Here is a 12,665-nt window from a genome sequence, read left to right as displayed (position 1 = left end):
CTTTATCGACTGCCTTGTTGAGAATAATCTTTGCAGGAATTTCACCAATTTTCCTGCGCTTGGAGTCAGAGTTATGTCTACAGCCACAGAGGTAGCATTGTAAAGTGTAACTTTAGTGGAAATATTAGCATGTGCTTAGCGAACAATACCGACGGTTGCATAAGTTACTGTAACTAGACACTACTCTCGTCAGAAAGAAGAAAAATCACACCACTTTTTTTCTTGTGAACAGTTGCTCGAATGTCGATGACAATTCAACAGAAAAACAGTCTGGAAAGTTGTAACCATGGTGATGGCCAACTGGGGTACAGCACTATTTTTCGACAGAAGCATTCTCAATAGATCAAATCCTCATTGAGATATGCGGAGCTGGTGACAATAATTGAGGAACTGACGGTCAGAATGAACAAAACCCCGCACCACACACAGAGCAACATGAAATGGGAATAAATTAGCAAGGTCAACATGCTAATTGCCATGCCTTTCAACTGTTTACCATTTGTCATCCATGCTGGTCTCTTAATCTCCCAATTTTTTTAACATTATTCTTTCTCAACAGTGTAGTCCCTCGCCATTGGGTCCTGCCTGACGATGTTACATTTTACATACACATAACAAAGAAAGCTCCTGATATTCAAAAGATATCACAAATATACGACCCCCAACAATTCAGTTTTGTCATTGTTTGGGCATGACATGCTAGCGCTAGCTTTGAACATGCGTCCATTCTGTGACAGCTGGATTTGAGAACAAGAAAGACACTCACTACCTTTGTAGAATCAGTTCATGGGTTTGACATTGGGTGATAATCCTTTCACTTTCAAGAGCGGAGATGGAGTTCTTGTCGTGAAAACACTGGCCTGCAGTTGTATGCCGTATGTTGTTCTCTATGCACACTGTTTATTGTCCAAGTTCAGTTCACTTTCACTGTTTTGGTGACCCTGATAGCATTTGCCTATGACGTGTGGATTAGTCACAAATTTGCATACTGTTACATAATACTCGTATGTTAACTAGGCGCGACTCCCTAAGCTAGTGAATATAAGCATCAGTCAACTCAAGTGATAGTACATGACCAATGGAGGGCTAAATCAACTGATTTTTGTCTCAATATGAAAGAGTGTTCAAATGGAACTGGATTATAAGCAAGGTCTGAACACAGTATTTCAAAAATTGGAGCTTTTATTCTGTATTTCATGCTGCAGGTCGTACTGCGGACACACAGTCTTAACAAATCAATAGGAAGTTGGACTTTGGCCAAATCATATTCATGGAGGGTAGTTTCTCTGCTGTCTATACCAAAATTTACTCTAAAATGATATTTTTCATGATGGAAAATATCAAAGTACAATAATTTGATGGAAAATATCAAAGTACAATAAACAATCTTGACTGTACCATGGAGTCATGTCCCTCCAGTTTTCTTTTTTTGATGCAAACTTAAAATTTGAAAATCAGGTTTGGAAGCTACAATTCATATGCATTTGTGTATTGAAGTCAAAAATCAACCATGTGAGAAACGAATGTAGCAAAAATCATGAAATGGTCAGGTTCACTGACCTTGCATTTTTCAGGCAACTATGGAGTACTCTTTCTGTTGAATTTCAATGGCTAGCACTTGTCACATGTCCTGTTTCCATGGAAATAAGTGTGATGTCACGATCATATAAAAATAGCATCTTCAGTATATGACCTTACGCCTCCATAGCATATGTTGCATGGTTTAGAATGAGGAGCGGTTATCTCAATTATTATCAAAATATGTCAGTTTTTTAATATGAAATGGAAAAGAAGCAAACAAAACTGATGTCAGAATAAACTCGGAAATAATATTTCCCAAGGTTGAAATTTTGAGCTACTTTTCATCAGACAGCGCCCTCATAAGGAGAGTGTTTTACAGTACCAAATTATAATTTTATGAAATACATATATGTCTTTATAACTGACGTGACTGACATTCAGGGCCCTTACTATGTTTGTTATCATAACATTTGGATGTGTACAGCGACAACCACTGATTGGTTGGGAAACACAAGTGTCATAGCAGCTGTACCTGATAAAGTCAGCTCAACTGGGTGACCCCTGGCGACCCTAAAACCACACACCAATACACTGCTCACTGGGCACACTGCAAGTCAGAAAGCTTTGGATCTTGTCCCATAGGGATCACACAAACACCCAGGACTCATGACCTGTTAGCCCAATTGATTCGGAATCTCGGATCCTGTTGTAAACAAGATCTCCTTTCCAATTTTCCAAGAAACTGAATTCCCCTCACAAGTACGGAGCAGAGATCCAGGGCAAAGAGCCAACTGGAATGACACTGACCGGGGCTCATGATTGGAATAAATCAAAAAAAAAAAAGACTTTCCCCCGTTGAGATCTGCACGTAACGGTCAAACTCGGTTCAACTGAACATCCATATCCCAGACTTCTGTTTACAGTTCACTCAACAAACTATACTACCAAACTTTGTCCCCGTAAATTATAGTTTAAAAAGTACAACTACCGGTATGTCTTTCAGCAAATCCGTGCCAGCAGCTATTTCACTTCTACGGGCAGTTCTTGGCATCTGCATGAAATACTCATTATTGCTATGGCTCACAGCCCAAAAATAGTCAGTATTGCAGTGTGGCACTGTCATTGGTTGGCTCTTAAGTTTCTTTCATAGTTTCACGCATAGACACATTTGTAAGCATATGTGCACATATTTACAGGTACCATAGCTGGAACTATTGACAGTACTTCCAGTATTTTCAGTATGGTTAAAATACGACTTGTTCGCCATTCAAATAAAGCATGTACTGTAGAGAATGCACTTATGTTGTTGACGAGGAATTCTTAACAAAAGTTGGTTGAATGGAACTTTAAACAAGTTACATGTTGACCAGTTTAACACTCAGCAGTGGGATATTTTGCTTCGAGGATAACAAGACATGGTATTTAACACGAGAACAAAACCAGCAGAAAATACATCTCAATAGTCACGTGAACCGCAGCATTAATGTGAAATGATGTTAGCTGGTGATAAATCAGTACAATGTGATTTCAAAGTTGATATAAAGGTTATAAATAATGATAAAAAAATGCCTGAAAGAAGCCACTTTGTCCTGACATGCTGTGAAAAACTGTACTGTGGACGCGTTCGTGTGAAGATGAATGCATTGGAATTGAAGAAACATTGAATTTGGGAACTTGGTGAGAAAAATCATTGCATACACAGACACTACCAGCCAGCATACATTGTAAGAAAAGAAGTAGGCCATGTGAAATTTAATTCACCGCAGTTAGTAAGCTGCCACTTCTTCTCAATGTCTGCCTCAACATGTTGTCTGTGGCTCCGTGACGTCAAAGCAAGTTGAGCCATTGCCCTGTGGTCACCTCTATATGCAACCTCAGACACGCTCACTTGCACTGTGTGCCCCTGCACTGTCAAGACAGCTTGCTGGCCGCAACCTCCAAAGGCCCTGCCTCAGCGAGGCGAAATGGTGGTGTATCAGTAAAACACTTAGGCATGTTATAAACTACTTTCAATGAAAAGCTAGGCTAGCAATGCAGAGTTCTTATCACTGTCCGTCACAAAACTTTATCTGGGGTCAAATGCAAACCATAGATCTCATACGACAGCCAATCAACTGGATCAGTAACGCCAAATTTATATGAACCTTATCTTCTTGTCCATTACCTTTCTTGCACACACACAAAAAAATTAGTTCATCTGGTGCACACACAGCTTGTGAGTTTTTGAAAATTAAGAATTGCAAACTAATTACTGAGAATAATTGAAAATTTGCAAAAGCCCGCACCACTATCAACTCATGCGTAAATCATCATCTGGACTAGTATATACAACAACAATGCATTCTCTGTTGCCGGTACATGTGACTATGAAATAACTCTAGCACGGAAAATACTTTCTCAAATCTTATGCACAAGTTTAAGAATTCCAGCTTCAGGCTGCAATATGAGATTCCTTTGGGCGCATTCATTCATTGAACACATCACTTACCTACAGATGGTTTTGTTTACGTTTTTGATTAGGCTGGGAGACAAAGTCAAAATGTCACAATCAAGGTCATCTATGAGGAGCCAGAGACAGAGAGTATTTCAATCCCAGATCCAAGTGTAAATGACATGTAAAGTTGGAAAGCAAGGAGTAACAGAGACAGGTACACGAAATTAAGATGCAGGCTGCCATATCAAAGCATTTTCACACATTTTCTATGACATGAAAGTTCAAAACAGAAACTTTCTTTGACTTTCCTCTTTTATCTGTGTACTATACTATGGATGCAAATTTATTTATTTCTATTTCTTTATTTATTGTCTTTTTCCTCGATAGTGACTGAAGTTACCAGTACAGAAAGTGACCTTAGCAGGACGGATGAAGAAATGGACTTCTTAAGAAACCTGTGTCTGTTGAGATGACCCAAAGTTGTGTTGTGACCCCCTTTGACCCCAAGCTTGGCACAACCAATGTAAGGGTCAAACCCTGGGGTCAAACCACAGTAATGAAATCAGCGGGGTTTATAAACTTCACAATGTTTGTGAATGGTGTACGCTGTGCAATGGTCACAAAAGTGGGAATTCAAAAACCCAGCGCACACATTTTTTGTCGGTATAGTGCCCGATCAAAGAAATCAGTTATTTCTTCATTAAAAGCACAGACGCGCTTGTAAAGGCAGACAGGCAAATGCGGTACTAAGTCGTATCATGAACCATGATGGAATTTTCTCTACCACCTCAGAATCCCCTTCAACATTGACCAGGATACAAATTGTTACCCTGCGGTGATGACTTGTTGATATTAACTCGGAGACTAGACGCAGATGTGGTGATGTAGATTTGTGTCGAGGGGTTAACAAGGCAACTCTTGCTGATTACCAAAGCTGGCTTTCTGGAATAGCTGATGGGGAGTGCCGAACTCTCAGACTCAGTCAGGTACTTTTGGATTCCATCCAAACATGTGACAAATACAACCCAGTTCTTAAACTCTACTCAAATGTTTGCAGAGTATAATTTGATTAAGACTCCCTTACCCATTGACAAATCTACAATGATTTAAACCATACTTTTTTTTTCTCAGGGAGTTTGTTTTCTTGGCTAGGTTGATGTTTCAAGATAGTAAAAGAATCACAAAAAGTCAAGCTACCATTCTGCTGATAAAGACAACTGTTCATCTGGACCAGGTGCTTTTATTGTTATTTCACTCATTTTGTACTTGACACAAATGTGGGATTGTAAAATATGGGCCGGTGACCTTGAGACGCAAATAAAAACTTCCAAAAAACTTTACACAACTGTTCATGCATACATGCATGCATGGCTGGTATAATGAAGGCACATTTAAATTTTCAACAATGCCTTTCAAATATCTGTACTGACCTTAAAGGTATGATATTTAAATTCAACATACATGTAGTTTACAGGTACAGTCAAATTTTTCTAAGTGGTCATCCCTATGGCGTGTTCACTTTTCTACAGCAGTCATCTTGAGGCAGTCCTCTCAACGTTTCCCCTGTACACAACAGCCACCTCTCTAGTCTTATGAGGTCAGAGGTCACACGCAAAAGCTCCGATTGGGTACACAACCAGTGTAGAGTATAATGGTCAGCATATCTGACTTTGAATGACCTTTGTCAAAATGTGGCAGGACTGAAAAAGCAAAGAGTAAGTCTCGTTTGACTGCATGCATATCTGCATCACAAATTAAATGCCTAGATATTAAACGTGATTTTTTTCAAGAGATTTTGGTTTTTAATTTGTCACTGTTATATTGTCCTAAATTCACCATTCAGGAAGCCGAAAACACTCCAAACGTCTACAGAAAGGCCACCTCCTTTTGATGGTCACTTTTTCTCGGTCCCTGTGTGACCACTGTGCACACGGTCCCTGTGTGACCACTGTGCACAGATTTGACTGTATTTCATTGCCACTTTAATATTGCAATTGTAAATTTGTAGTTCTAAATACAAAAACTACAAAAACATAAGTCAAGTCACCCCAAGGAATGCCCATGTTAAATTTCAAAGCAATAAGATCAGCAGTTTCAGACAATAAACCAAATGTTGACAGCCAATGGATGAACGCACGACAGACATTCAGCTTATCTGGTAAACTTCATGTTGCTGGCAGTGGAGCTACATGTAAAACACAGGACTATGAACGGTAAAGAATACAGGCTTCTCTGCTGCCATATTTTCAAAGTACATTGCTAAATTTTTCTTTTGAAAAATACAGTTTGTGATCTGCAAGTATGCAAAACACACATAAATTTAATGTATGGCTATTCAATCCAGTGTGCGTTTCAATTCTTGTACCATATGTTGTCATGTGTGTCGATGCTGTCTGGATGGGTGGCCTAATGGATGACACTTCTTTCAAAAAGAATTATGAGTAAAATGATTGACAGGTACAAACAGACAGCCGGAAGGGTAAAAACGTGTTAGAACAACATTGGGTACCAAATTGGAAATTATCAATTTCCGGTGTGCGTATCAAAAAAAAACCATGGTCAAAAATTTCAACTTGAATTTGAAAAGAACCAGTTAGGAGAAAGAAAGACTCTATAAAGAAATTTTGAGGTCAGAAATTAGTCTGACAAAAATATTTTCAAATGACTTCTTCCCAACCTCAAAGAAGATTTCAAAATGACACTTAAATTTAACAAGATTTCTCGCACCAAAAACTCCCTGCCATTCCAAAACATCCAACACTGAAACAAAAACTACATGTAGTGGTTTGGTAGTCAAACAACCTTGGAGGAACAATGAAAACTGGAGTCTAATTGCTATGGTTTGGACAGGACATCGATTCAAAGAAATCAATTACCGCAAGCTCAGACAGCACACGCCCATATAATGATAGTTTTCAGAGCTGATAACAGAATTATAAAACACCTGAATTATGCCTTTCTCTGTTCCTCTTAGACTAACCCACCCACACTTTACAATGGACACACCAAATTGGACTCCTACATGTCATGGCAAGTGTAAAAGATAACTGGTATTTCATATGAATGATATCGTTTATTGCCAAAAATTGAAACCGCTGGTATACAGCATGCAAAATCAATCATCTTCCATTCAGCAGAATAAGCGTACGTTCTTTTATTCAACATTGTATTAGTTAATGATCCAGCTATGATCGTTTAATATTTTAATCAGACCAAAAAAAAAGTAGCTCTTTTTTGAAATACAGTCGATGAGTCATATCTGTAGATGTGTTTCTAAAATTGGTAGGACGTGTTTCATAACTCAGACAAATTAACCGCTTCATCTTTCAAAGTGAGACTTTTTCCACCCACATTAAATTTTGACTCAGTCACACATATTGACAATATGGAAACAAGGAAACTTATCAACAGACGACAAAAGGCAGTCACTGTTTTCTGAAATATTTGTTTTTCAATACAACATTCACAAATTTTGGATTTAAATTCCCTTTTTGCACTGTTATGTAAATATATACAAAAATCCACACAACTTCCTTCTTAAGTAACACACGTGTATGCTCCAGGTTTTTTCTTAATATTTTCAGAATTCTTAGATTTTCTACCAAATTAATCAACTAAACTTTGCATCCTCTCTATCTGATAAGATTTTTAATTCAGGACCCTATCTGTTTGTGCAAAGATACGCCTTCATCAAAAAAAGAAAAGTTTATATCAGACTTGAAACTTTCAAATCAAACTTCCACACCAAAAGAAATGTTCACAATGGTGGACACTTTGAGATGCTTAGAGATAGTTGCCAAGCAGCGGAGCTCTTATCATGATACTGAACCCTAAGTATCTGGTTTTCACCTGGGCATCTTGCAAGGTCACAATGTTTTCTACTCATACAGTGGTCGTGTCACCGACTGGCCGTATCGAGACCAGTCACAGAACTGTTAAGACAGCTAAGTTTGCAGATTCTTTTCCAGCATCCTTCATTTGTTTTGTTTGAAGTCATCTGGTTCTGAAGAACTTTAAATCTTATATTCACTATTGATAGGCGTCTTCTTAGAGGAACTCTCTCCGATGCATCAATGTCAAACAACAAAATATCCTGTGGTGGGGTGGGTTTTTTTTTGGTGAAAAAGCTAATAGGACAAAAACTTACATCACGGCCACCATCGTAGCATTTACCCTGTGGCATTTAAAACATCAAGAGGATTCATCATATCACAAAAAAGTGAAGATGCGCAAGACAAAAATGAGATGAACACAGACAACGAAAGTGCTTGGCGTCTGAATTCACCATTTGCTAATTTGCTCACAATGAGTTTTCTCTGCCATGTTTACAGATGGGGGAAAATACTCATGCAACTGGGGTCAGAGGTGACATGCACAGAAGCCCTCTCTTTGTGATGGCATGTATTGGACGGAAGTTATTGCAAAGCTTAGCGAGTAAACTTTTCTTTCAATGGGGAGAGAGCGCGTTGGCTGGGGTTCTACCAGCTGTACCATAGAAAAGCTGGTACACCACTTCCCACATGGAAGAGAGTTTTGTATACAGACCAAGGCTCCTGCTTTAAGTGCAAACAAGCAAAGAAAAGTAATCCTACCTTTAAATGGTGCTACTCCTTGTCTGCAAATGTCTTCTTCAGAGCAAAAAGCTGGCTTCTTTAGAGACTCCAAAGACTGAACGATGGATCACTGTTGGCGAGAAAACACACAGACTGCATTTAGTCTAATTGCGGGTGGTGATTGTCTGCTGACCTGAATGGACCAACGCGGACAATGCTCCTCGTTTACGGCTGTCCAATCAACTCACACTATCAGACTCCGTTTATTGTGGCCCAGGCTCGTGTGCATTGTGGGTAAAGCCAAGACTCAGAGGGGAGCCAGCCAGATAGCATTAATTTATCGCGCGGATGCAACAGTTTCTACTAAAAAGAAAAACTTTCTGCAATTCTGCTAATTCCAGAGACCTGTACAATTAAAATAGCGGCTAGGATTCTGACCAGGAAACAGTGATCTCTAATTGGGCAAGAAACGGTTTGAAATACACTGTGAACAGAAGTCACCGTAATATTGAACACCCACATTGTTATTATTGGACTATCGCTGAAAAAAGCATTGCAATATTGATGGATTCCACCAAATGCTCTGTAGCTATGCATTTTCGAAGCCTGACAGTCACAAAGCTGTAAAGATTTTTATCACCATGGCTATAAATAAGTCTGATGTGGGTCAAGATGATTTAATACAAGCTACCAAAAGATGAAAACCACGAAAAAATACCATTGATTGGATAGCTCTGTTGAGGAGTTCAACTTCACACTTTTGAAATTTGACATTTACATAATTATATAGTAATAATTATCGAAATGTTATGATCAGCATTGTTCAATTTTAGCAGTCTAGCGACACCATTTTATGAGGGTCATAAATACCATGGGAATAGGATCAGATCTGCTCCTTTGGTGGGTATATATTTATGACAAGAAATCTTATTTATTGATCTCAATTGATGACTATGTTAGAGACTGAAATCATGGAATACTGGCAGTTTATTCCGTGAATTGTTTGTACTTTGCCAACCTCATGGATTAAAAAAATCAAGAATGTCACTGGTATTTCGTTTTTTTTTAAATTCAAATGATAGACCCCGGAGTGAGAATAATATGTCTACGTCATGGACCAGGTAAGTACTTGCAAATACAACTGATAACACAGGGAAAGTTTAGCGCAGGTGGATGGTCTAGCTTGCTTATTGACCAAAAGTGTCAAAACTGCACCATGATCGTCTCTACATATATCATTCGTCGTCATCATCACCCCAATTATCATTCCCATTATCATCACCATCATCTTAACAAGTGGGGACATAAGTATCGCCATCCCACACAAACATAACCATCTCACCATCACCACCATCACTATCATCACCATCGTCGTCATCATCATCATCATCATCATCATCATCATCATCATCATCATCATCATCATCATCATCATCGTCATCATCATCATCATCATCTCATGATCATCACTATCATTATCATCATCACCATCATCACTATCATCATCACCATTATACTATCATCATCACTATCATCACCAACATTGTCATCACCATCATCATCACCATCACCATCGTCATCACCACCATCGTCATCGTCATCATCATCATCATCATCATCATCATCATCACCACCACCACCACTTGTCCATCCTCATTACCATATTGACAAAAACCTTTCAATAATCTGAATCAAATATCTACACGTACTCAAGATGATGATTAAAGTTAGCAATGTTGTTTGTTATCATTATTTATGACTACTCACATTCATACTCATATTGCTGTGCATATTCACACCTCTGCCAGAGCATGTCAAAATTGGATAGCAATACTGTTACCGAGAAGCCATGGGAATAACAGGTGCTTACATGTATTTATTTGTTTAGGTTATTTTTGTCAACAATTAGCCAATATATCAACATATTTTCACTCAACAGCGACATTTGGTTGACCATTTTGATGCAAGAACATTAATCTTCTAATCTTTATGGCCAAAATACAGCTGTATTACTGCAGTGTAGAAGTTTGAAAATGTAGGGCACATACCTGAATGACCATAATATCACTGATCATATAAATTGGGGGAAAAAGTAAACTTTACAATAGAATGACAGTGCCTTGAAGAGAAATTTTAAGCTTCTCATCACATTGTACTCTCCGTAACAGAAATAGGAATCAATGTGTAGTACGGGTTCTGTATCTTCAATGCTATTTAAAGGTTAAGTGGTGATCTTTTGCACAGTGAATAAAATTTACTCAAAGAACAATATAAGTTTAGGGTAACCTTTGATAATATTTTTATGGATCTGCCTTTTTCTTTCTAAAGTGTTCTGAGACGCAAACAGCATTGCCAATACGCTGCTTGGTGTACAGATGTGCAATGTTACTGTTGAACTCTTGTCTGGGCGACAACTCATGTCAATAATAACATTGCACATAATGTTTCATCTATACAGGCTGATAGACAAGCTGAACACTGGGAAGTTTTAACATAATTTTGGAAGTGGGATAAAACACACTGTTTTATTGACAAAGACTAAATTAATGGAAAAAAAACATCAAAAGTTTCAGCTTTCTGAGGACTCTTCTCATTGCATTTAGATAAAGAATGTGTGTCACTCAGTTTGGACCAGCAAACAAGTTAAAAGAGTGTTTTTTTCACATCTTTTGTGAGTAAGAAAGAAAAATTGGGGTCATCAACGTCGGGCGGGTGCATTGGAGTTTCCAGGGGTAACCAAAACCACATGTCAAGATTGCAATATTGTGTTATACACACCAATTAGATGAATGGGGACCTGTCTGATGTGTTCCGGCTGTTGCAACTAGGGAAAGTAATGACAAGAGGGGCATGCACTCTCTGGGAAAAAAAATGATGAGTAAGGGAATACTGGGGGCTTGCTGATGGAACCGTGGAAATGGGGTCATAGCTGGTCAGGAGACGATGATCAGCCAATCCTGCGCCAAGGCAGGGCATTGATTTGACTATACGCATTGACAATGGCAACACAGTGTACACCCAGCAGCATACATTGAAGAACTTGCTCAGAGAACTGCATAATGAAACACTGAAGGCAGCGTGTGCTGTTACCATCAATTGTCTGAAAGTACAGACAGATGCAACCACCGTTTCAAAAGTGCATAAATGTCTGGGTTGGTGAATTGACCCCTGCATGCAAATTGATTGATAAAAAGACAGGCCTTGAAAAGGCCTTCATCACTTACGATTATGAGAGATCTATAGATGTATCCGTCGCATTTACTTTTTGAAAGTTTCATTATTAATTACCCTTTTCCTGTCGACACCATAGCCGCGATCAAGGGCCTCAGAAAAGAAAACTGTTTAAAGGGGCAGGTTTTTTATCAGTTTTATTTTCAAAGGAGAACAAAGGCCTATTACATAAGCAGGCAATGTCAACATCAAATGTAAGAACCAGGGATTGAGGACTGCCCCTTTAACCCTTGAGTGCTGTAATTTTTTCCCACCAAAACTTCAGTGCAACATTTTACCAATTTTTATGAATTTTTCTGTAATTTTTGTGATAGTTTTGGACCAAATGGACATCACATTTCATTGACTACAGTTTCTTCTAAGAAAGATTTGCAAAAATCTGGAAATCATTAACTGGGGTATATCTTACAAAGGCGGCAAAAATTGACTTTGGCGCTCAGAGGGTTACACAGGATCATGGATACCTAATTACCCTTGTCACTATTGATTGATCAAAAAAAGTTTTACTCAGCGAGATATACAAACAGGAAACTAATACAAAAAACACTAATATAAGTATCGTTCCACAGAAAAGAGCTTACACGTTATGACGTTATGAAAGGAAAGATTACGGATATATTACAAGTTGGAGTCACATACTGTGAAATCAAGGTGGTATCATGTACTTTCATGACCTGAAAAAGTAAATTTGAAACTCTTACAAAGCCAGTCGCTGCAGAAATTTGTTTGATTAACATAGTGATGCTTTTTTGGCACTTTGGGGGCCACAAGATCAAACTTAAACTACCAATATGAAAACAACTATGCTGTTGATGCATGATGTTGCTGTACCTCTCATATGGAGCAAAATGTACCTCTGATAGGGAGCAAGATGTACCTCTGATACGGAGCAAGATGGTACAAGCTACAAGATAGTACTTTCAAAA

The 12,665-nt window shown here is 38.4% G+C and overlaps 1 protein-coding gene across 4 annotated transcripts in view; it reads right to left on the bottom strand.

Moving 5' to 3' along the window:
* LOC139147832 (b(0,+)-type amino acid transporter 1-like) overlaps window positions 1–12,665 on the bottom strand; it is a 47,803-nt gene that overhangs the window by 21,087 nt on the left and 14,051 nt on the right. For 2 of the 4 annotated variants that reach the window (XM_070719041.1, XM_070719042.1), the window contains exon 2: window positions 8,548–8,638. The gene's annotated coding sequence lies outside the window, so the exon portion shown is untranslated. Of the gene's footprint in view, window positions 1–766; window positions 935–8,547; window positions 8,639–12,665 lie in introns of those variants that run through there. The other 2 variants (XM_070719043.1, XM_070719044.1) reach the window with 2 other exon arrangements.

Source organism: Ptychodera flava, chromosome 13 (assembly GCF_041260155.1).
Source record: "Ptychodera flava strain L36383 chromosome 13, AS_Pfla_20210202, whole genome shotgun sequence".
Lineage (NCBI taxonomy): Eukaryota > Metazoa > Hemichordata > Enteropneusta > Ptychoderidae > Ptychodera > Ptychodera flava.
Note: the sequence above shows the minus strand (reverse complement) of the source record. Positions and strands in the feature narration are given on the sequence as shown.